Source organism: Anser brachyrhynchus, assembly GCF_964034855.1.
Source record: "Anser brachyrhynchus genome assembly, chromosome: 3".
Classification (NCBI taxonomy): domain Eukaryota; kingdom Metazoa; phylum Chordata; class Aves; order Anseriformes; family Anatidae; genus Anser; species Anser brachyrhynchus.
In genome coordinates, this window is record NC_137696.1 from 72,230,208 (window position 1) to 72,256,897 (window position 26,690).

The 26,690-nt window shown below is 38.6% G+C and overlaps 1 long non-coding RNA gene across 2 annotated transcripts in view; it reads right to left on the reverse strand.

Annotated features, from left to right (window-relative positions):
• Positions 1-4,104: 4,104 nt before the first annotated feature.
• Positions 4,105-26,690, reverse strand: part of LOC308193556 — a 60,430-nt gene continuing 37,844 nt past the window's right edge. Inside the window, exons 2-4 of one of the 2 annotated variants that reach the window (XR_013949738.1) lie at positions 20,949-21,154; positions 8,319-8,429; positions 4,105-4,808 (exon numbers count right to left, since the gene is read on the reverse strand). This is a non-coding gene — a long non-coding RNA (uncharacterized lncRNA). Of the gene's footprint in view, positions 4,809-8,318; positions 8,430-20,948; positions 21,606-26,690 lie in introns of those variants that run through there. The other variant, XR_013949739.1, reaches the window with a different exon arrangement.

The window sequence follows — 26,690 nt, forward strand, 5'->3', positions numbered from 1 at the left end:
AGTGTGTCCTGCCTGTTATAAAACCTTGCAGCTCAAGACCTCTTTCTACCCTGGTATCCTGTAAGGTCTTCATCTCTAACAATGTCTGAATGTCTCTGTCTCCAGCTCCCAGCTATCTGTAAATGCCATTGTTTTCTGCATAATGTATCTGACTTTTGGTTTTTGATCCTCCCTGCTTTTCTGGCACACTGAGCATAGTCCAATTACCTTTATTTTTCAAAGCCCTGTTCTCTGCCACCACCCTCCATATACTGTGCCTCAATCAGAACAGAATCACAGATTCCTTTTCTACTTATAGCTTGAACAGGCATCACAAAGTCACTGCTAAATCTGCCAGGTATGGGCATCTTCTTGCCTCCTTACACACTGACCCTCCCATTTGGAAGCAGCAACACGCATAAGGCCTTAGAAAAGGAAAATACTGAAAACCTGTACTGCCTGTCCCTTGCTAAGCCCCAGTGACTCACCGTGTGCTCAAGGCCACTTGCAGAACAGCTCACTATCCACAGCTACACAGGGTAATTCTAGCTCACAGTTTGTACTGCTGCTTTTACTGAAGCCTTACACCATTGAATAAGGATGGGCCAGCTTGAGCACGCACCCCAGCAAAAAGCTGGCTGTGCAGAGCTGAGCAGCTGGGGCTGAATTAACTGAATAGAGAGCAGCTCCAATCAGGCAGCAAGCACCCCGGCCCTTTGCCTCTACCTGGGCTCCCTCCAGTACAGTGCCAGTCCTGCTACCCACCCTGGAGCCCTTCTAGCTCACAGCACGAAATTGGTCCAGCGCCCTGATGAGGTGATTGCCTGACCTCTTCCAACAGGCATATGTTAGGCTGCCCGCTGTTTCATATTTTGCTCAGGTAGGCTGTCTGCTACAAGTTGTACATGACATTTGAGCATGTAAGAGACAGTGGGACTGAAAGTGTAAGGGGAGTAAAAGTTTTGAAGCTACTACAGAGAAACAAAGCTTCCAGAAATACCAAAAATAGAATATAGACAAATAAACCTGGTACTGAGTATTAAACTCAAATAATGATACAATTGCAAAAAATAGTATTAAAGGAAGATCTGAATGCAAATGGTTCTCAGAGCTGTGATCAGAACCTCCATATTAAAAGGCCAGATGCAGTTGCTAAATAGACATTTAGAGCATGCATGGTGACTCTCAGGGGCATCTTTATTTGAAGCAAAAACAAATATCACGTACTGAACTGTGAAACAGACAGCTACTGAAGGCTGCCTACCAGAATAAGGGAAAATAGGAAAAATAAATAGAAAAAGGAAAGGAAAGGAAAGGAAAGGAAAGGAAAGGAAAGGAAAGGAAAGGAAAGGAAAAGGAAAAGGAAAGGAAAGGAAAGGAAAGGAAAGGAAAGGAAAGGAAAGGAAAGGAAAGGAAAGGAAAGGAAAGGAAAGGAAAGGAAAGGAAAGGAAAGGAAAGGAAAGGAAAGGAAAGGAAAGGAAAGGAAAGGAAAGGAAAGGAAAGGAAAGGAAAGGAAAGGAAAGGAAAGGAAAGGAAAGGAAAGGAAAGGAAAGGAAAGGAAAGGAAAGGAAAAGGAAAGGAAAGGAAAAGGAAAGGAAAGGAAAGGAAAGGAAAGGAAAGGAAAGGAAAGGAAAGGAAAGGAAAGGAAAAGGAAAGGAAAGGAAAGGAAAGGAAAGGAAAGGAAAGGAAAGGAAAGGAAAGGAAAGGAAAGGAAAGGAAAGGAAAGGAAAGGAAAAAGGAAAGGAAAGGAAAGAAAAAGGAAGAAAATAAAGTTAAATTTCTTAGAATAAAATGTAATGACATCACCCCTGCTTTATTTTCCTTTCCTTGAAGCCAAGTTTCCCTGTATTAGGTCTCCTTGGTTTTCTCTCTAACTCATCCAAAAATCTCAAGGAGGATTTGGGCAGAACTTGAAGACACTAACATTTCTGAGAGAAAAATCTTCATTCATAATTTTGTCATGCCTAGAAACAGCAATCCAGATGACACCAAGAGTACAGAGTGTGCAGAAAGCATGCATTTTTAATGTTTGCCACTTTTCTCTCTTATTGATATGCCAAATTATCTTTTTAAAAATATATTTTATGTTCTTGATACTTTTAAGTTTTCCTGGCAGGACAGATAGCCTGATCATGCTGAGCATTTCTATGCAATCACTGTTTGTTCTGCTGTTTCTCAGTACTTTTATTCAAGTCCCTTCACCATCACAGAAGGTAGCTAATGAGTGGCATTACAGTTTATAACTCACAGACATAATTGAGAGCCTTTTTTCTAGATTTTTACTACCAGTCATTTCAAATAATTCACATAATTCTCCAATGATCAACATGGTTGCAAAGTTTTCTAAAGGCAAACAAAAACTGACCTCTTCATGCCTACTCCTCAGGTTGTGTTTGTGTCCTCAGGAACCATCTGCAGCTTTCTGTTTGAATTTCCCCACGTGTGAACAGCATGCACCTTGTACCACACTGAGAGTCTCCTAAGAACATGGGTTTTGATTATGTAGACGAGGAATACCCACTAAACAGCAGACTACATTTTAGGAAGGCTTTGATCTTCTATTTGTCTGCAAGGACTACAAACAATACTTTAACATCCCTACATTCATGTCCTAACCTAAGCAGGAATATTTTCAATATTTCAATGAAATACTCACATTAGACTTTAGGTCTCACTTGTTTTCTTTGTATAGCCAGCAGAACGAGGAGTGCTTTGTAGGCTAATAATAATTGAATCTAAATTAACAAGTGTTTTGCAGAGGCTTATTTCAATTTTTATTGGCTTTTAGCAATAAAAAAAAGGCACAACAAAAGTTGCATTACAGCAATCTAAGTATGCATCCTGCCTGAGAAATCCAAAACAAAAGATGACTTTTCAAACTCCTATACTTTATTACATATTTTTAGACATAGCTATGCTGCAGTACAAAATCAGTCTCCTATACATACTGAAATTTTCTGAGTTTTGGAATGGCCACTCTTTTTCAGCTACTGGCACAAGAGTCCCAAAACTAATAATTTTCATTATAATTATTATGTGAGATAATACTCCTTTTACTAACCACCAGCAATTACATGATGACATGCTTTTAAACAATGCACCTCTAGATATAGCATTGCACAGGGCTGAGAATTGCAGATTTACATCATAAAATCATAGAATCATAGAATGATTTGGATTGGAAGGGATCTTAAAGACCATCCAGTTCCACCACCCCACCCCCGCTTCCATGGGCAGGGACACCTCCCACCAGATCAGGTTGCCCAAAGCCCCATCCAGCCTAGCCTTGAACACCTCCAGGGATGGGGCATCCACAGCTTCTCTGGGCAACCTGTGCCAGTGCCTCACCACCGCCATAATAAGCAATTTCTTCCTTATATCTAATCTAAATCTCCCCTCTTTTAGTTTAAAGCCATCACTGATTGTCCTGCCACCACACTCCCTGACAAAGAGTCCCTCCCCAGCCTTCCTGTAGGCTCCCTTTAGACACTGTAAGGCCTCTATAAGGTCTCCCCAGAGCCCTGCCTTCTCCAGGCTAAAGAACCCCAACTCCCTCCGCCGTTCTTCATAGGAGAGGTGCTCCAGTCCCTTGATCATCTTTGTGGCCATCCTCTGGACTCTTTCTAATACTTCCATATCCTTCCTGTGCCGGGGGCCTCAGAGCTGAACGCAGTGCTCCAGATGGGGTCTCACAAGAGCAGATGGGGAGAATCACCTCCCTCGGCCTGTTGGCTACACTTCAGTTGATGCATCCCAGGATACGGTTGGCTTTCTGGGCTGCAGGCGCACACTGCTGGCTCACGTTGATCTTCTCATCAACCAACACCACCAGGTCCTTCTCCTCAGGGCTGTTCCTAATCCATTCTCCACCCAGCCTGTATCTGTGCTTGGGATTGCCCAACTCAGATGCAGGACCTTGCACTTGGCCTTGTTGAACTTTATGAGGAACTTCATCCTTATGTTGTAGCTCAGATGATTTTAACCCCATCTAAGTGTCAGGCAAAATTTCTATTTTCACTATCCTCTGCTTATGAAGTTAAACACTGACAAGTCTTCCTGATGGTCTTCAAAGAACAGAAGAAACGTTGATATTGTAGTAAAATATTGTGCCTTAGAGAGAAAAAAAAAGGGGGGGGGGGGGAAGAGGGGACTAAAAGCAGAAAAGCAATGTTATAGAATATGGGTTTAATTGGTGTGGATTGTGGTGTATGCAGAAGACTTAAGGAAGCCAGAGGTTTCCCTAGGGACAAAAGACACGTTGAGGTTTTGTTTTTTTTTTTATTCAAGGGAGTTTAACACATCCTACAGTCACAACCAAAGGTATTCAGGAAGTGTCTGCTGAGGTCTCTACTATAAGGATAGTTGAAAGTTTTCCAGAAAAACTAATTTTCAACTGAAAATTAAGTTTTCATCTAAAGATTAGGTTACTCATTTTCTAAGGGTGTCCCTATTCCCAAAATCGTTAAGAAAACCTCACTTTCAGAAATGAACAAGCTGCTTTCTTCAGTGTTTCATTAATGCTCAGTTCAACATTAAAAGTACCCTGGTGAGCAGCTGTGGGGCTGGATATGCCCACCCTGCAGACAGATCCAACTTCTAACTGGTGTTTGTCCATCAGTCACCTCCAGCAGCTTTGCGACTCCTCCAGTGCGTGGTGAAGGCCATTAAAGGAGAACAGTCATAATAAACAGTCTTGGGAGGGAACGTGGTTCAGAGAAGGAAACAAAAGCTTGAAGCTCCCAAAATACAACTTTTATAACATTGAACCAAACATAAGTCAATGATGATCTTGCCTCGGAGGAAGTTCTGAGGAAGCTCTAAGGAAGGAACTGCCCAAATGCAATCTGTTAAGTCAGGTAGCTGAAATAATTCATTACCATTTCTCAAAACAGAAATGGTTACAAAATAAAAGTAATTTCCAACAACATCTTGTCCTGAATCATATGCAGTCATTACATCTGTTCTAACTGTAAATGAGGTATTACGTTCGGCTCTTTCATTAGGTATCAGAATATGTCACTGCTAGTGATATCCCTCACCCTTTCCTCCCCCCCTCCCCCCCGCCCCCCCCAAATGGAGATATTATTACTGTTGGTCTTCACTCCAGTAAGACTAGGAGATCAAAGATCTTAGTGTGCCAAGCTAAGGCCATATTTCTACGCAAGTTCTGCAATGATAACTTTGCAGAACACATAGCTTTGAAGAGTTAAAATCACAAATCTTTATAAGACTGATTTTGCAGGAAGCAGCTTTACAATGAAAATTTCATAACAACAATTATCTACTAGTCCAGACACAAACTGAAGAGAGACACATGGGCTCGATCACACTGAGAACAAAGGAATCACTGTCACTGCTTCAACTTGCATGGGTTGAGTCATGGACCTCCAAAATTATGGATGCAATTGTAAGTATTTCTACTGTACCCTTATACTAAGCCCTGAATAGTGCTCTTTTCACAGCCAATATAGCTTTTTTACTGTTTACTCTGTAGCCAAAACAAACTAGTAGATCAATTAGAATGTTTTGATGTGAATCTGAGGTTGAGAATAGATTTGGCTGGAGTACATGGGATTCTTTTTAGTGTCAGGTGATTAAGGGCAAATCCTCAGGTACGTCAGAAACAGTCGAATATTATGAAGTATTTCTTTAAAGACATAATTACAGTAACCACTACTCTTCCACTGAATCTAAATTTAAAAAATAAAAAAATAAAAAAAATCCAGGCTGCTGCTGCTGTGTAATTGCTGGATTGTTTTTCCTGCTGGCTTCAGTAGGTTTTAATCATTTAAAGTATTTGTTAATAGTTTAAGAAATGCAGTGATTCTTTTCCATGGCATGATCCAAGTAAAAACTTCATGAGCTCTTTGGAAAGAAAAATATACATTGGTACAAAAGCGCTCAAACAACAGAATACTTAGGAACAGCAAAGAAATGTTGAATTAGTATTCTTTCTTAGTGAGTGTTCAAGGAAAAAAATTAACAGAATAGATTAATGAGGATATACTAAGCTATAAATACTAGTCATCAGCCCACATTTCACTTGGGGGATCGAATATTTCCCTTTGTTTACAATTTTGCCTTCTCATTTACCTGAAATAATGTTGGTACCAAACCAGCAATCCCAGTTGTTAACAGCTGACAGAAGGCCATTTACGACCAATGTCTCCTTTTTTTTTTTTTTTAAGATTCAAGGAACTTCTGTATAAGTTGAAGAATAAAAAATAATAAATAAATAAATAAATAAATAAAACACCAGTTTAATTCTATGGCTTTCTCTGCTAAGATTTCTTTTCCTCAAAAAAAGATAGAAAAATGGCTTGCAGATACTCTGTTATTGCTTTATTTTCTAATGCATCATATCACACTGGATTATAGTTGGTATCATTCAAATTAAATTTACTCCTGAGAGGTGCAATAACTTTCAATCAAACCACAGGTACTCAGCCTTCTCCAGGAACAGCCTCATAATGCAGAATGAATGAATGAGTGTGAACACAAGCTCTGTAAGACTACAGAGTCAATCAGCTGGGGAAGAACAAATTACCATTGCTGAATACAGACAGTTACAGCCTTAGAAACTCTATTTTGATTAGCTGAATAACTCGCAAATTACATGTGATCCTAGGAAAAACATTTCTGAGAATGCAGTTCCTCAGAAATGGTCCTGGAGTGAAATGATGTCTGCTTTCCAAATCCAGATTCAAATGGCTCGCATTCAGAAATACATGAATACTGGTTTAATGTCACTGCAGAAGGTATCAAGAATAATAAATAATTAGAAAATAATACTCAGCAAAAAATGGATGTAGCTTTCCTACTAGACAGTTTCAAATCTTCTGCCTGGCTGCCTCTCAACCATTACATCTAGACCCAGGGAAAGCTGGTAAGAAGGAAAGGTGAAGAGGTGTAAAAAGCCAGAGCACAGAACCCATATGAGGAGAGAGAGAGACCGTTTTTGACTAGGTGCATCTGCACATGGGCAAACCTCTTTCTACTGACCACTCCAGTCATCTGTGTCTGTGGTGCTTCAAAGAGAAGGATGTAGTTCTGAGCCATTCCCACCACTATGAGCAACTAACCCAAAGCTACTCATGAGGAAAGAAATCCCTGGATAGTAAAAATTTCTGATTGCACTGTTTCAGAGTCCACCCTAAGTGAAGAGCCTGCCTAACTCCTAAACTGAAATGGCCTCTCACTTTTTAACAACATTGAGATGTTCACTGTCTATTAGATTCTCTTTCTCTGACATATACATACAGGACAAATTAAAGTAACTGCAAAGGTTTCAGCTACAGGAGTTATGGAGAAATAGCACGCTTTGCAGTAGCTCTTTTCTAAAGTTGAGACAAGGTAATTCTGAGGACCTTTCTGCTTTGAGGAATTTAAGGTGCTTTCAGAAAACTTTTCATCCCCACCTACTACTTAATTGCTCTTAAAAATGTGTACACAGTGATTTCCTATTAGCCACTTTACAGTTACACTCATACTGTGGTTTTGGTTTTACTGCTTGTGAAAATTGACATTTTTATAGGGACTGGACCACTACTGACCTTCATACTTGTCCTCTGAAAAGAAGAAAAGATCTTCACATCTTGCATATAAAATGCAATTGTTCAAAGAAACCATCATATCCTGATACAAATCTCAATGTCCACAAAACAGAGAATTTTAAGGCAATACAGATGGTTTACACAATCTACTGAGGCCCATCCTTCTAGCATTTTGTCATGCGGGAAAATATCTAATGCTCATTTCGATGATCCCACTATTTTTCACATGAGCCTAGTGCCTCTTGGGATGTTTCAGACATTTATTATTCTCAGCTTGAAAAATTGCTTCCTAAATTATTATTTTTATCTGTTGATACTCACTTTGTATCATCAGTGCTGGACTGGAAAAGAAACAGTTCTGACTGGTGTTCTGTGTCAATTATTTTTTATTGTCTTGTATTACATATTTGACTACTGTTTTTCTAAGCTCTATTACTTTAGGTCCTTTTAGCCCCAAACTCAATTTATTTGCCCTAAAAAACAACAATAGAAAAGCCTATACTCTGTGTAGCAGCAAGTGTATAAATCTAAATACAAGTAAGCAAAAGAAGAAATTAAGAAATATTAATTAATATTTAGACTGTATGTGACCCAAAAATTCTACTAAGAATTGATTCTCCTGTTTTTTAGAAGGGCTGTTATCCATATTCCTGGTGGTACAAACATGAGGAGCTTGGCAGTATATATGAATAAATCTACACGCAAGAATGGTGCCATAGAATTTGCTGGAAATACACACTCTTGTGTAAAGTTAATAGAGCTACTCCAGAATGTAAATTTACTTACATGCATCACTGGTTGCAGGATGGGAAGCTGATGTTACATATTCCAGTCCATATAGTAACAACTCGCTCATCTCGCACAAACTGTATACTTCCATACAGTGTGTCTGGGTTACTTTTGAGAAAAATAAGAATTTTAATCGTAATTAGCACAAAATTAACAAGTGTTACAAGAAGACACTAGTTTCTGTTGCTCTAAATTTGGTAGTTGATCATACTAAAAAACAATTGCTGCCTCAACAGAGGCTTAGATTTTTGTCAACCTAGTTTCACTTAAAACAAACACAGCTCACTTCCCTACCTTAAATCCTAGAGAATTCAGCAGGATGCAAGCATATTAAGCTTCTGGAAGATAGAAATGGTCTCTTACTATACATCTGAGAACCTACCAGTGCAAGAAACCTACCTATTAAAGTAGCCTACGGTACAAATAACAGGCATTAAATGGGGGAGAAAAATGATAGCTATATAAGTTGCTCGTGAAACAAAACAGAATTTAAATGAGAATTATTTCTCATTGTATACACAGTCATATAATTTTTTCTCTATATCTATAGAGTTATATAAAGACAGATACGTACATTTTCTCTCCTTAAAGTATCGTCCTTATTAAATTCTGTGTGTAAAATCCAAGGCAATTGCCTTTCTGCAAGGTTAACATTTTATGCCTCAATTCATGGTAGCCATCTCCACATTTAATGAGCAAAGCTCACACAGCTAAAAATATCTCCTCTCATTGCTTATTAACTCAATTTAGCTAAAAATTGAGCACCCTCAGATTTCACTGCAGGGAAAGGGTGTGGGTATTCAACACCTCTGGGATGAGGGCATGGAGTCTGATTCCTTCTCTATGTATGCTTATATATGTTTAATATGCACCATACACATAAAATACATATTATATTGACCTAAAGAAAAGTTGTTGATAGATACTGTTGATAGATATTTGAAGAAATATGATTATGGTACACACAATTCAGTGTAAGCAAACAGATTTGTGCCTGCAAACCTATTAGCTCAAATAGGTTTTGTGCGTGCCTCTTCTATCTAAGAATGAAACCTTTAATGAACAGATTTTTTTTTCTAAGCTAGTTGAATCCCAAGTTATTTATGTCACAGGAGGACACTGTAACAATTTAGTTGAGTATTGTTTTAAAGTTAAAGCAATGAGGGAAATCCAGTAGCCATAACCTTTATTGTAACCCTCTCTTAATTTCAACTGCCTGGGGTGAGATGAAAGTAGAGATTATAAAATGTTGCAATGATCTTATAGACTCTAAAGTAACATGACTTTTATAATTAAAATTATATTACTGCACAGTGATCCAACTTTATTTTAAATTCCAGATAGCCCATACGTTCACAAGTCCTGCTGCATTTGTTGGGAGTCTTGGTACAAAGGACAGGCACAAAGATTTCTGCAGTTTGCCAGGTTTATCAGGTGAGAATGAGCAACATCTGCAATGCACTGGGTTTGTAGCCTTAGCGAACAGTTGTCTTTGGTAAGATGTACAACATATGCCTGTTTAAAGATTCATTCTTCAGTTTCAGGTTTCTGGAATTGCTGTAAATTTCACTCACCAGCCCACAGACCAAATCCTGCATCGTGAGCAATAGACACACAGAGTCAAGCAGCATGAATCTGCCAGAGGCTCAAAGAATGAGTCAGCTTTTTTGGAGCCAATCCATAACACTGGAGTCCACAACTTACTTAGGTTATGCTACACCATGCCATATTTTCCCTGATTTAATCCACTGTCATAACATTTGCCCACATATGCAATACTTCCAATACGTTCATCACTCAGCCCATCATTCAGCACATTTCCCTGATGAACAGCCTCCTCTCCTAGAATATTTCATTATTCACATTGTAAGCATACCCACTGCTAGTCACATAGAAACTACTACTGCTTGCCCATTTCATTCCTCCTTGCTTAAGAAATGTCAGGAGCAAACCTCAAGTACAATCAACTAGAAAACAGTTTTTACAAGAAGCACAAAGACTCTGGGAATCTCCAGTCAGCTGTAAAGGTTAAAACATGATTTGCTCTACAGGATAGCATTTCTGGCAGAGTTGGGTATGCTACAGTCAAACATCCACAGCTCCAATAATAAAAGTTTTATTTTAATTAAATGAATTAGATAAATGTAGTAAAAGGTCTTGAAGGCTAACCTTTTCCACTGCTTCAGTGGAACTGTGCAGACAGCTGCAGGAAAGACATTACCAAAGTGTAATCACATTAATTAGTGTGAACCCATTAAAAAAATGTAAAAACAGGAAACACAGGTCAATGCTCATTTAAACACTTTCCATTCAAGGACTCAAGAGGCTGTGGACACCTATGCTAGGGAGCTTCACAGAGCCATAACCACTGGAAACATTTACTGGCACCACTGGAAACAGCCCTACATACGTAAGACATGTAAGCCACTTTCAAAAACAATAGTCCTACTGTTGGGATGCAAGCCAAAGCCACATCAGAGCTGAGTGTGTTTCTTCCTATAGATCATTGCACTCAGCTGCATGCTCATACCTTGTGTGGTCCCATAACATATGAATGGAGTGCAAGCCTCCATACAACGTGTGGAGTGCCTTCACGCTTTTTCTGTAGCCCAGTAAGAATGGGGATGCAGCTCTTCTCCTTGCAGGTAACTGCTTGTGTGTTCCTTGCAGAAAACTGCAGCCATTTTTTATTGCCTTTTTTACCAAGCTTTGACTGATAGAGCATCCTGAATTTCATGTACCAGGAATGGTACTATATACACAAGAAAGTCCCCATTCAACCTCACATCCATAAAATTTTCATGGTCATTTCTGTATGCCCTGTATCATGTCCTACTAAAGGTCTACTTTACATAAGTGCACTGCTATGAGAAATTGAATTTAATAAGTGACTGCAGTCCCCCATCCCCCTCAAAGATTTTACTTAAGACAAAATCATTAGCTTACTGAAAGTGTTAGAGGTGACCTCTGGAATAAAATGTAATGTGGTAGTAAAGGGGTTAGTATCTAAAGATACATTCACATCCAAAACATAGTAATAACTCAGAAAATGGCAATCATTTTCTAAATCTCCTGTGCAGAATACGGCTAGTGTTTCCGTTGACTATATCTTTAAGGAGCTGAGTTACAAAAGTAAAAGTTCTCTTGAGAAATGTTATAATAAATCCTTACTGACTTGTCTTTTAAGCAGGGAAAAAAAAAATCCATTTATGAAAAGGCTTCAAGGCAAAATGTTACCTGACTTTAGATTCGAACTTTTTATTTATTAGAAGAGATATAAAGTTGTCTCTAGGTTCTTGATGTTACTTGTTCTGAGCAGTGGAAGTAGTGAGTTACTCCAGGGGAAACATCCTCCATTTTCACACTGTTGATCTTAAAATATCGTATAGTATATATACACAAAGTCGTGTCAATCAGACAAGTACTAATCCAAGATACAAATCACACACGCGTAGTAGTGCTGTGTAGGCATTGCAAAGAGAATCTGATCAGCAGTATCTGATTTGCAATAGATAAGTTCAACTCATTATGACCCCTGTTTGGGGACTGAGATGTCAGCATATCTGTCAAACCCCTGAAAGGGAGCAAGGTTTTCCTGTTTTGGTTTGCTTTATGTTGTTATACTAAACTCTTTTGTTGTTACAGTAAGCTTTTTTGTTGTTACAGTAAGCTCTTTTGGGTTTTGTTTTATAACCAGTGCCTTCAAGCTTCAAAAAGAAAGACATTTTTTCTACTGAAACATTTGATCAACTTACATAGCAAAATAGAAAGTTCAAAATTACTGCCTTTGTTTCCAAACCAGTCCCAGCAAATATTGTCTAGAACTCTGATATCTGAAATGTCAGGCCAGGTTGGATGGGACTTTGAGCAACCTGGTTTAGCAGAAGGTGTCCCTGTCAATGGCAGGGTTGTTGGAGCTAGATGGTCTTTAAGGTCCCTTCCAACCCAAACCATTCTATGATTCTATGATTCTATGATTCTATGTCTGTTGTTTTCACTAATAAAAAAACTAAATTGTGGAAGCAAAATGACAGTGGAAATTTCAAGATTTTCAAGTGTTTTAATATACCCATCACTTAAAATGATCTAAAAATTCTGTAGGTAGTCCTATAGGAAATAATAGAAGCTTTGTGTCCAAAACAAGTGTTGAAATATCAATGGAAAATCCTCCAGTACAAAGGAAATGGGATAAAACCTGTTTTCGAGCTACATCTAAAATCTACAGCCAAATAATAAAATACTTTCCCACTGATGAAATGGAAACTAAGCCTTCTATATCATTGACAGCCCCAAGTTGGATTTTTCAACTTCATAACAGTAGGACTAAACAAGAGCTGACACAAAATGGTCATAGAAATCAAAAAGGAAGCTGTGTCTTTCCAGCAAACAGAGATAAAGGCCAGACTCTACGGACTAATCTTAGGTGGGGATGCTGGCATGCACAGCAGTGGGTTTTTGAAAATCACAGTAACATCTAATGAGTAGTACAGGGTGACTTGTAACAAAATGGCCAATGGCACCTAAGGTCCCTAGTGAACCACCTACCAGAAACTGTACTTATATTTCCATTTTCCTTTAAGATGTTACTTTGCTGTCATTTAGGAGCAAAAGACGCCAAGGATGCAGAAAGGGAGCTTTGCTTCCTTAGAGGCAAAAGTTGATGAATTTAGGGACAGACCTGAGAGATAACTTTCTGTGAGGTTAACAAACTCATCTCATGCAGCAAATCATGATTTATTCCATCCCTGACTAATGGCCAGTTGCCTTAGTGTACTGAGTAAGATTTTGCTCTGCACCTAGTTGAATGCTTGCCCAAGCCAAATTTTTTTCCAATAACAAGCGTAAATCATCCAAAGGAAATTATGACTACATTGGTAATTTGATTGACTCATCTCATATATAACTGAAAATCTTTTAAGCCTCTTGCTCAATTCATTCCATGTTTTTGAGTCCACAGACTTGAGCAGAAAAATAATTGCTTGGGTTGGCAAGTAGGGAACTGTAAATGGTTTCAAATTTAAAGTCATTAATTGGAGCATATATAAACATATATAAACATATAAAGCATGCAGTTCAATAAAGGTATGTGCAAACTGCTACTCTTACATAGGAACAATCAAGTGCATGATTATGAAACAGAGAAAGACTAAATAAACAGAAATACTGCAAAAAAGGACCCACAATTAAAAGCTTCAGGAACTGCCCAGAGTCAACAGTATCATTTCACTACCTGCTTAGCCCACTTACCTGTAAAATGGAGCTTCTTTCACCCAAGCCTTACATATACCTTAGAAAGGCTAAAAGATCTGTCAACACATTATTTCCTTTAGGGTGCCAATCTTCAAAAAAGAAACTAACCAGAAATTGTCCAAAAAGAAAGAAAGAATCAAAGGTAGAAAAAATAGAATACACACACACACACACAAAAAAAAAAAAAAAGAGAGAGAGAAGAAAAAAGGAGGAGCTGAAGTTCAGATTACTGAATTGAAGATTGAAAAAAAGACGGGGTAACAATTTCCAGATATGTTAAATGGAAAAGAAAAATTGTGCTTTGTGTTCTCTGATGAATGAAAATAAGTAATGAGTTTAAATTAAGGAAAGAAGATGTAAGGTAAACATGAAGGGAAAAAATCTGTTTAATTAGAAGAATAATTAGGCAGTAGAATAGAGGATGATTTCAGAAGCTGATAGACCCACTTGGCTGTTTAAAAGAATAATGCATGTAAACACCTACAAGAGAGGTTCTCAATATAACTGAATCTGTCAGAAGAATAGACCACAGAACCTTGCAAGGACCTTTCTAGCCATATTTACTATGATTATATAATTTTACAGTTTGGGTACAAAGCTTTGACATTTGTAACATACATATAATATATGTAATTACTCTACTTAGGGATGGATTTTATGTCTCCATTCTTGGAAAGACTAGCCGTTATTTGGGGGAAATGTGAGAGGCTATTAAGCTTATCTCAGAATGAGAGGAAGCAATGGTTGCTACTGCCCCAAATGCATCCTACACATCATGCCAGTCAGAAACTGAGCTACGTGGAGGAAGAGATCGGCATATTCACTGTGGACATACTGCATTTTCAGAGATCTGCCCGCTGTTTGCAGAAGCTCTCATTTCACAACCAAAGGCTAAAATGCCAGATGCATAAACACAGAGGGTAGCAGGAGGTCTGACAGGCCAAGAAGCATTTCTAAGTTCCAGAGAGGAAGCTAAGAGGATTTTTGAGCAAAAAGCAGGCTGTAAGAGAGAGAGAGAGAGAGAGAGAGAGAAGAAGGGGAGAAGAGAAGAAGAGAAGAGAAGAGAAGAGAAGAGAAGAGAAGAGAAGAGAAGAGAAGAGAAGAGAAGAGGAAGAGAAGAGAAGAGAAGAGAAGAGAAGAGAAGAGAAGAGAAGAGAAGAGAAGAGAAGAGAAGAGAAGAGAAGAGAAGAGAAGAGAAGAGAAGAGAAGAGAAGAGAAAGAGAAGAGAAGAGAAGAGAAGAGAAGAGAAGAGAAGAGAAGAGAAGAGAAGAGAAGAGAAGAGAAGAGAAGAGAAGAGAAGAGAAGAGAAGAGAAGAGAAGAGAAGAGAAGAGAAGAGAAAGAGAAGAGAGAAGAGAAGAGAAGAGAAGAGAAGAGAAGAGAAGAGAAGAGAAGAGAAGAGAAGAGAAGAGAAGAGAAGAGAAGAGAAGAGAAGAGAAGAGAAGAAGAGAAGAGAAGAGAAGAGAAGAGAAGAGAAGAGAAGAAGAGAAGAGAAGAGAAGAGAAGAGAAGGAGAAAGAGAAGAGAAGAGAAGAGAAGAGAAGAGAAGAGAAGAGAAGAGAAGAGAAGAGAAGAGAAGAGAAGAGAAGAGAAGGAGAGAAGAGAAGAGAAGAGAAGAGAAGAGAAGAGAGAGAGGGAGAGAGAGAAAAAGAGAAAGAAAGAGAGAGAGAGAGAAAGAAAGAAAGAAAGAAAGAAAGAAAGAAAGAAAGAAAGAAAGAAAGAGAGAGAAAGAAAGAAAGAAAGAAAAAAAGAAAGAAAGAAAGAAAGAAAGAAAGAAAGAAAGAAAAGAAGAAAGAAAGAAAGAAAGAAAGAAAGAAAGAAAGAGAAAGAAAGAAAGAAAGGAAAGAAAGGAAAGAAAGGAAAGAAAGGAAAGAAAGGAAAGAAGGAAAGAAAGGAAAGAAAGAAAAGAAAGAAAGAAAGAAAGAAAGAAAGAAAGAAAGAAAGAAAGAAAGAAAAGAAAGAAAGAAAGAAAGAAAGAAAGAAAAGAAAAAGAAAGAAAGAAAAAAGAAAGAAAGGGAAAGAATTAGATTATTAAGCAAGGAAACTTTAGTGTTATACAGTTAAAACTGCATTAGGATGAACAAGGTCTTGTAAATTATGATTCTGTCAAGAAATAGTCTGACTTTCCCTTGCTCTTGTAAACAATGTTCAACAGGACAAATACAGCCAAAGCATTTTAATCAAAATAAGTTAAGCAATAAACATGTGAATGGGCATATGGCTGTAAAGCCGACTTTGGTGCAAAATTCTTCATTTGTCTTTGAAGACACATAATTTTAAGGAAAATAGGAGCTCTGTATTTTAACTCCAATTCACCCATGTTATTAAGGTCATGATTAGTCTAACTGACTGTGAGCACACATTTAAAATTAGAACTATATTTATATTTTTTTACTGAGTCACCCTTGTAATGGGTGAAAATGGACTTGGAAATATACATTAGCCACACAAGAGTTCTGTTTATCTGTCAGCAATCTGGTTTGGAAGGTCTCAGATGATGCAGCAGGCCCATATTTAAATTCACTGCTAAAACAATACATAAATAGTTTTTTTTTCTTTACAACCAAGTTCTGTTTGTGTGTTGGCAATTCACTTCTGAAGGTTTCAGTCAGTGTATAAAACTGTGAAGTCTTCATTGTATTATTCTAAAAAAAAAGAGAGTCTGACAACAGAAAAAACTGAGCTGCAGGAAGAGATCATCTGTACAGAGTGTTCAGCAATATTTTTTAAATATCATTTTCTGATATTTGAGACAGTTTGAACAAATGATTTCCTTTCCTATGACCAAGCTTCTTCTCCTGTTAATCCTCCTCTAAAAATATTGTGCTTTCTTGTGGCAGTTCAACTCCCTGCCATACAAATGAACATAAACGTTACTAACTCATCATTAAAACCACGCTGAAAGAGCAACAACAGCAGTAAAAATGAGCTATGAAGAGAACTCCTATTTAAAAAAAAAAAAAAAAAAAAAGTTTGACAGCTGCAAGCCCTGGGTATCTGCTTTTTCTCTTCAGCAAATAAAGATTCATAACTCATTTATTCCAATGCAGTATAGAATCAGTTAGTTTGAATCAATAGGGCTATTCTCAATTTATATTGATATAAGAAAGAGCAGGATTTAGGTTTTACATTTCCATTCATTTTCCCCAGGAGTTATCAGTGACCCCTTTTGCACATACTTAGGTAGCTCATCCATTCTCATGAATTAAGAATTTAGGGAGAAGTAAAGGTTTGGGGGAGAAAAATACTTTTTTTTTAATGTTGAAACTTTTGTGTTCAAAACAAAGCAGGATATTTCTTTTCCTTTTTGTGATTCCTAAAGATGACTTTTACTACTAGGCTGTGTACCTGTCTTTCTCAAAAAAAAAAAAAAAAAAGTGATTCTCCTGAGAGCAAAGACATGGTCCCCTCATCATTTCCCCTGTTACCTCATCATAATTCCAGAAAGACTCTTTTCAAATTACCCAGCCACAGCAGTACAATGGACAACGTGTACTGCTTCTGAATGTATTGTTTCAAGAAAAAAAGCACCTCCATCACAGTAACCAGGCTTTATTTCAGGTTACAGTAATAATAAGTCTAAAAACCTTCGCAAGGCAGACCCAATACTGTAAAATAAAATAATAAAGGAAAAAAAAAGAAAAAAAAAAGAAAAAAAACATTTAGTATTATGTCCAAAATGTTAGAAATATAACTACCACTGACCAGATCTTCAATTTACCATATGCAGGGTTTTTAGAAACTTACTCTCCTCTTATTTTTGTGAAGCTTCAGCCTGCAAGTTATTATGTAGGCAAATAATGAAAATAGTCTTTATATGTATTATGCATTGTTTCTGAAGACTTAGTGGAGAAGGAGAGGTCAAAAATTGAAGCTAGGATACAAAACTGATTAGGAGGAGCTGGATGAACTGTTCACCACAGTGATGCCACAATGTGGTGCCACAAGGACAACATGCTCTCCCACAGGCCAGGAAAGAACCCAAAAACTCCTGCAGAATAAGTGCTTTCAAAGCAAATCTTGCAATTCATACAGTTAGGCTGATCTTGACTTTAACATTTCCATAGTGCTAAGCATATTAAAATCACAGGGCAACACTGCTCCCTGTGCAACACGCGGCATAAGGCAAGCAGGGTCTGCTGTGGAGAGCATAGAGTACTGACTGCCCTACGGTGTGGCTCTGGAATGGAAACGCGTTATGTGGTCCCGGCTCAGCAGTTTAAATGCAAGTCCAACCATCACCTTTTTGATGGATGGATAATCCTTATATTTTGCATAATCGACATGCCCATTTAATTTGGTTTAAGCACCTCTAACGCTAAAAGAGCATCTCTCACGGAAAACAGTTGCCTTTCCCACCATACCATTTTGTACTCAGAACAAGCATCAAGCATTTTTGGCAGTCGTATGAGGCCTCCACTTGTTTCTGTCCGATACTACTACCTAAGTTTTCTTATTGGACAAAGTTGTCTTCATAAAGCTAATATCCTGCAACATGTCACTCTAGTCATTTCAGTGTCCTTTATCTTTTTTATTACTTACCGATTTTTCTGCCAAGACCTTTTCATGATTGATCTGGTACAACTTTATTAGAAACTGTTCACTTACAGAAGGCTTGGGGGGGGTCACATTTACTCCCAATAAAATTAAACTGACAGCAGTAACTTTATCCAAGAAAAAAATTGACTCTGTACATTTAGAATAAATAATGAATGCCAAAATTACTCAGTTGTTTCTGTATCTCTTGTTTCTCCTGCAGAGAGTTAAGGTCTATATTGAGCCATGCATCTTGGTCTTGTACACATCCTTTAGTACCAGGAGATATCAGCAGTAATTGCATTAGAACCTGTGAGGTAGTTAATTGGATTTAAAATATTCTGATTGTGAATCTGGATCAGACCTAGTTTTGAATCACAGGTAGGCTGAATTGCTGGCATAGTAGTTATGCAAGAAATATTTGCTAGCTAAATTCCCCATCTGCATTTCATTCATTATCTATTGTTACAAAGGCAATACAAATCATAACGCAGAGTCTGAAGTCGCTTATAATTACAGTCTTTCTTCCTATGCCTGTCTTATCACACATTTCTCTCTTTCTTTTTCTTTTGTACTGCATGCACTCTAACCACCTCCCCCTACCTCCAACCCATGAGAGGTTAGATTATTACACCATTTCAGAATTAAGTAATAGGATTTCCTTTAACTCATATGTTGTGTTCACCTCCTCACCTTTTCATTCTCTCCTGTCTGCTCTTCATAATTACTATTCTCATTTTCTTTCTGGAAACTAGCCATGAATCTGCCCAGCTTAGAGTCTTCAAACTGGTTTCCACCTGAAAGTTTAACGTTGCCAATTCCTCTTCTTTGTATTACTTAATGCTAGGACTGGCCCCTGGGATTTTCATGAGATATGAGAAAACTCTGTGACTAAGTTTTTTGACAAATGTGAGCTGTGAGAAGACAAATCAGAAAGGACAAAGGGAACTCTATCCTTCATAGCAGCAAAAAAAGACCAGGCAGTTGTACACTCCGCCTGGTTGCCAATGTTTAAAAAATATTTTATGCATTTAATAGGTAGATCTAGGTACAGATAGGCACTTGGAGATAGTATAGAATGACAGAATGGCCAAGGTTGGAAGGGACCTCTGAAGACCACCTAGTCCAATCCCCCTGCCGAGCAGGATCACCTAGAGCACATTGAGCAGGATGGCATCCAGGCAGGTTTTGAATATCTCCAGGGAAGGAGACTCCACAGCCTCCCTGGGCAACCTGTGCCAGGGCTCTGTCACCCTCACAGTAAAGAAGTTCTCCCTCTTCCTTCCTTCCTTCCTTCCTTCCTTCCTTCCTTCCTTCCTTCCTTCCTTCCTTCCTTCCTTCCTTCCTTCCTTCCTTCCTTCCTTCCTTCCTTCCTTCCTTCCTTCCTTCCTTCCTTCCTTCCTTCCTTCCTTCCTTCCTTCCTTCATTCCTTCCTTCTTCCTTCCTTCCTTCCTTCCTTCTTTCTTTCTTTCTTTAGGCAGTCCCCATATAAATGACAGGGGGGTAGCACCATGTGATCATCAATAGCCATCTTGTGGAAATACTTATCAAAGAGCAAAAACATCAAACTTTTTTTAAGTATGCCTCTTGTATAGCAAGCCCAGTCCTCAGGTAAACAGTGGGGGTGAATCACTGCAGGCAGACCAGAGGTTGAACTTCCTTGTATAAGCCACCTGCCAACAAATTTTGAGGAACACCAGTAAAATAAAACATCTGTTTGTAAATAATTTGCCTAGGGGAGAGAAAAATGCTGTTTAGGGAATAAATAAGTACTCTGATGCAAATACTGTGCCTAGTTATTTCTTTGCCTCATGACTTACTTTTGTCACACATGCTGAAAATGCTTTGTTTTTAATATCTCTAGCCCCTGGGGAAAGACACTTATTATTTTCCATTTCCTTTCCTTTCTCTCAATCACGCATCCATATTTAGGGTTTCACTTCTGCTTCTTCTTCATCTTCCAGCAAGTTCAGTCACTATTCTTTAAAATTAGGAAGTGTGGGGGTCAGAGAAGGTGTGCCAGGACATATATTCTATGAACACAGGTTCAGTAAACTTGTAGGTATATAACAGCAAAATGTTAACATCTTCACCACACCATTCCAACAGCAAAAATGAATTCATTCCTTTTATTCCCTAGAAACCAACTGCAGAGCATTGCAATCTGCAGTCTTTTCTTCCACACTAGGGATCTTTTCCTCCCTGCTTGGATTAGGGAAAGATACGACGTACCCATCTGTTTAAACGTGCTCCTGATTAACATGCTGTCAGCCATCCTGAAAACATTTGGATATTAACTAGCTAATATGAAACTTGAGCTAATTAATGCGTGCATGCACACACTTGTGCAATCGTGTCTGTATGCAGCAGTTGATATGCATGTGCCAAGGAGGGATTTTCACCTCTGGCAAAGCAGAGGAGCCACTCCCAGGGCAGCCGGGAGCCCCGTGGGTCACACGCCATGCTTTGTTCCTCCGCTGGACCCAGCACAGCAGCAGCAATACTTCTCTGTGATAAGTTTTTAGATTTGTCATGTCTGCACCCACTGATGTAGACATTATGAAAGTGGCACCAGGAGCAATCATGGAAGGATAATTAAGAAATAATTAACAAGGATAATTTGCGAGGGGCCAAGGGACAAGAGCTTTTATTTCATCAGCTGGTGTGACTAAATAGGTACACAACACTGTTGTAAAAGTTGTTTTTGTTTTTTTTTTTTAATTGAGAGGAGGGAATGCGTAGAGGGAGTAATTACCAATTCCTTTCTTTCTTTTGTTCTTTTGTCAGACTAACTTGCATGACCAAGTAGTTTACCCCAAGACAAGCAGTTAACAAATCACCTACCTCTACTCAGTAGAGTATCTCTGTCAACATGATGATATTTGATGAAGAACACAGCTGCACAGATACAAAGCAAGAGCAGAATAAGAAGAATAGGCTCTCTGCACTACCCCAGGTAGGGGGTATGATGGGAGGAGGGGACGAAGTCTCACTGCATCGCCTGTCAGCTATCTTGCTGCTCCTCTTTCATTTGAAAGCACTTATTGTTTCTGAAACAGGAGAAGAAAAAAGAGAATGAGTTTTCTCATGATATCTGTGGTTCTGTGATTTTGTGATTTGTTTTGGTTTCAGGAACTGAGAAAGATTACAGCCTCTCTGTAAGAGATACATGCCGTAAGACTTGCCTTCAGCCAGTCACATCTTCCTACCAGCTGACTACCCCCTCACCCCCCATGGCAGAGACAGTTTGCTTCTTGCAGTTCCCTGCTGCTGGTGAAAGTTTTTGTCCTGTGCCTACTACTGCATGGCTGTAGTGCTGAAAATTAATCTCACGGTAAGAAAGTAAGTCCCATTGATCTTGTGCTCTCCCCTGAAAATGAGCAAACATCTTTCAGGTATTGTACCTGGTGTATCTTCTTACTTGCAAGTCTTGTGGTCACCACTGGAGTTCCTGCACGTGGATGGCAGCCTACTGTCAATCTTACCTTGGCCAGGACCTGTTTCTCCTGCCCTAGATTAAGAAACAAGACAGTAGCTTTTTTCTAGGGTAGTTTCAAGCCCTAAATCTGCTGCTTTTCCTTCAGGATACATTGATATCTGGTTCCCTGCAACTTCCTGTTCTTCTGACATTGCCTTTGTATTTGGCCTCTGTTAGAAATGTGATTAAAAAGATACCAACAGCAAAATGATTCAGAGGCATAAAACTAGCCCAAAACGTACAATAAGCCCAAGAAAAAAAAAAAAAACTTCTGTTATTAAAATACCTCACAAAGAAAGAATCAAAATCCCAGGTCAGCATCCGAGCTGTAGATTTCCATGCCAGATTTCCAGGCCAGTACAGCATGAGCACATTTCTGGGAAGTATCCAAGGCTTTGAATACTTTTCTAGACCTTTCAAGTTCATCAAGCATTAATGACTGTATGAAAAATGCAAATTAAGTACTATATGTGAATTCAGAATTAAAGCCTTATAGAGAACAATGTGGAAATATGCATTCCAGATGCATTCCTGCTTGGAGGCTAAAAGAAGAGCAGCTTTCAGGATCTTGCCAGGTTCCCCTGTTGTAATTTTATCCTCTCTTTGAACAGCTCTCTAAGTAAATGATGACAGGGCAGTTAAGCACAGTGATTCTTAAACACTTCCTACTGTTCAGTGCGTTTTTTATCTGTTTTTCAAATTCAGCATTTTTATCTGTACTGCCTTTCCGTCAGTGCAAAGTGGCTGCTTCTCACCAGCTCCAACAAATATCTCTTCTGTAACTTTGATCTTTCCGCTGTCACAAGTATTATGCAATATAAAAGTCAGGCTTCTAACAGCTGAGAAGTGGATCCAGTCATGTGCTAGATGCATATTCATATCTTGTACCCAGTCCTATTTTCTTCAGCTCAGGGAGCAGGAGCAAGTCACCTGACCATGCACCAGGGGCCAAGGTCCTGCCTGCAGTGGGCTGGAGAGTCTTATAATCACAGCCAGGTTTCCCCAGTGCCCCTACAATACAGCACATACCAATGAAACCAATTGTCAGCAAGCATTCAGGAGTGATCACATCACTTGTGCAGATTGCACTTGACCCAAGCAAAGTTAATTGTCATGATAGTCTCTATACACATAGGTCTCACAGTAACAAGCATTTCCAAAGGAAGACATGAAACTCCATAAGTCCTTATTTTCCAAATAGGCTGTGTTATTTTCAAGATATTTAATTGCTTTTTCTTTTTTAATTTTTGAAAACACTACATAAAGGAAATTCTCACACTATTCACTGTTATCTATGATAACATATAATCCAAAAGCAGATGTTACAAGAGCTGCCATGACAGATAATGCCATTGAAATTGGTTGCCCAGAGCAAATCTATTCTGTGTCCTACTTACAAACATGCAAAACTCTTCACACTAGGACTCTGCCAGAATAAATTGGAGAACACAGATGTTACAAAAAAAAGTGACATTATCAAACATCAGCAAGCACTACAATGCTATTTTGTGAAGCACGGCTCCAAAGTCATCCCTTTGTTCGTATATATAAATAAAATTCAGTGAAGTGAACGGTACATTGACAGAGGGTTGCACAAAATGGTCTCCTCTCGCACAACACACTCCTGCCTTGCCTCAGGACCTGCTAACTGGGGCAGGCTACAGTACACTTACCTGTTTTACCACCTTTCAGCCCTTCAGCCTGGAAGCCCGTGTATGTACCAGAAAAATACCAAGAGTGCTTACACAAACTCAAGAAAACTTTCAAGACTTCATGTTTTCTGTAGTTCTTTCTCTAGTGAAATCTACCAAAACATATCTCAAATAGCCTATAGAGTTGGCTGGGGCAGATGGAATTTCTCAGTTGCTATTGTAGCATTTGCAGATAGTGAAATATCTACAAATGTCTTGTGAAACATCAGCCAGTGAATTTTCAGACTCACTGGTACTACACAGAGAAGAGGCAGTTTCTGGCTATGGTAGACTTCTAAACACATAGGCAGACATTACATAGCTTATACTAAATTAGCTATTGATGTAGCTGACCTCTCCTTAAAAAAAAAAAAAAAAAAAAAAAAAAGAGAGAGAGACTTTTTAAATGAATTCTTCCCGAAAAGCTGGAAAAAATATTTTCAGAACCACCACCACCACCATTCTGGGGTTTTGCTTTAAAATGTTATGCTGTTATACTTAATCAAAAATAAACAAATAAATAAATAAATGAGTTTTTTTTGTTAAAATAGTTTTAACTGAAACAATTTAAAAAAAAAAAAAAAGCAAATGCTTCATTCTGGTGCCATGTAAGAAATAACAGAAAATACTTTCCATGGGTTTGATTCAGTTTCTCAAAAACTGTGTTCTACAAAATCTCAGAGCTATCATAATGGGATAAGTGCAAAATGGCTGCATAAGATAAGGGCCATCAACTAATAAAGAATATGAGTTAGCCAGGTATAGGCTTAAGTTGGAAGTTAGGTGAAGGTTTCTCATTCATTAAAGAGCTGAAGTTCAGGCTCAGGAACAGCTTTCCCGTAGGAACTAAGGAGAATTAAACCTAACAACTTTAACATGGATTTTGCCGCACATATGAAAAAGATTAGGAGATCTGATATTTCACAAAGCAATAGACTGGTTTGTATAACACAGTAACCCCCATTCTTTCTAAATCTCCCATGACAGTCACCATTTAGAAGAATAATTTCAGGAGCTATGGAACAAAAAACTCATAAAGAGTTATATATACAGCTTATAACTAGATCTCTGTGCATGCATGCAGAAAACAACTGAAGGTAAAATTAGTTGCTGTATTGGACAGAGTAGAGGTGCTCTCAATAGAGGAATAACCTTTGTAGTGCTGTTATAATTTCCTGCAGAAAAAGATAGCAAAGTAGTCCTGCACTGTCCTGTAGAAGCATTGCTTATTGATTATATCCTAAATGGTTTGAACTCTGCCATGATAGGGCTTCATGAGAGAACAAGAATTGTTAGGTATTGTGTAAAAGTCTCCACTCTGCTCAAGGATTCTAAGAGATCTGCAGCAAAATAAGAACAAACGGAATAAAATTGGGGCTAGAGGTTATTGTGAAAACTTTAACTTTACTAATAAAATGCTTGAGGCTCTCAGCCACACTATTGACAAAGAGCAATCTGCATGAAAATTCACACTGTGGCAATGATCCGAGAACTCAAGGCAAAATTTCTGAAAGCAAGATTTTTTGGTTATTCTTTAAGAAAAAATGAAGAAATTCAGGGCTATACTAGCTGTGCCAAAATGAATTTTATTCTTAAGAATAGCTTACCAGTGTCACTGAGTCTTGTCCCCTGCTAATGCAGACATAAAAACCACTCATAAGCCCACCCCAGACACCAGCAGGTTTTGGCTCTCAAGAGCTCCTTTCCCTTTCTGCCCTGCCAGAAGAGCGCCATCCTGGTGAGCACAAATGGGTCCCACAAGTTCTGCTGGCACCCGCCAAGAGGATGAGGTGCTGAGAAATGGGGATACTTCCTCTCCTCTCACAAGCACTGGGCAAAGCTTTTGATTAATGTTAACAAATGGAAACAAGCAAATCTCTCTGACTTTTACCCTTCAAGGTTTTCCTTAGTCTTCCTCTAGCTCGGACCCTCTAGTCTCAACAGGCCAGTGCTGTAGCATATTTTTCTGATATCATCTGGAGTGACTCCTTTATTTCCTTGCAAAGAGCCAACTGAAATTTCTGATGTGGGAACATTGTTCTCCTAGGAACAGGGCTATATCTCCCATCTGTTTTGAGAGAGGCAGACAGATTCATCAGATGATAACCTATCGTGACTATCCAGATGAAACATACTCAGCCCAGTAACCTAAAGTGAAACCCTCTGTTTTTCATTACTTTGCTCTCTAGCGCATCTGTTCCTCTAAGAGAATTTCTTATAGTTCTGAACACTTGAGAAAACTGCAAAAGCTGGATATAAGGAGAAGGTAGCCACTACTGGCAGGTTTATAGGTGTTCTTATTTTTTATTCCACACAACATGAGTGGCCACCTCAACAGTTTAGAAGTTGTACTTCACTTTTCTGTGGTTCTTTTATCTTGAAACTTGACAGTGATAATCGTAGCAAAATTACTGTCGTGTTCAGATCATATTGATACTTGTTTATCCAACTCTGTGAAGCTCACCACATGGTGCTTTTTAGCACCCTTAACAGCACAACTGCAAGAGAACAAAACATACATATTACCTGAGCAGCTGGTACAGACCAACCAATGTAAACAAGAGAGAAAACTAACAGAGTGCAGGACTTTATATACACAGTGTAGGTTACAATACCTTAGAGAATTGTGGTTAAAAGATTGCACAGATAGATGCTCAATGATATACAGTGGCCTTTCATTGATAATGTATGACATCATATACAATAACAAAGGGAAAAACAGGTTGAAATTGTATTTAGAATTACATTTTTCTTTGTAGTGACACCCTTGAGAAAGCAGCCTATGGTAATATAAAAAGGACCATATTGACCGCTTCTTGCTTTTGGCATTTGGACCGGCAATAACTGTCCCTTTTTATTAATATTGTTTTTATCTAGAGCTGTAATGACCACCCTACATAGGTGAAATGAAAGACATTTATTTCATGCTTAACACCTCACTGGAAAAAAAAAATCAATGTATTGCACTAATTTGCTGAATAACTTTTTGCTGTCCAGGAGAAACAGCCCTCAAGGGCCAGCCACCTCACCTGGCATGCTCAGAAACTAGTTGCAAATTACTGTGCTGGAGAGGTGGAACCTTACCCTTGAGCATGCTGCAGCCTGGAGCTCTCTGCACTAACATAATCGGCAACAATGACATAAGTTATGGAGAAGTTCCTTGAGGACAGCCTAAGCCTTTCTTTCAGCATTAATCAGCATTTTCATAGAAAGAAATAAAACTATGGGACAGCATTTAGTGGCCCAAGCAGGTTGGCAGATATTAGTCCTGCCTAGGTAAGCTCACTCTGTTGAGATGTCAACTAAGATGTTATCATCTCCAGGCACCAGCACCAATGAATTTAACAGAGCTTAAAAACAGTTCCTCACCACTCACTCCTTCATGGAGGAACAGGGAGATTTACTGGCTATTTTCAA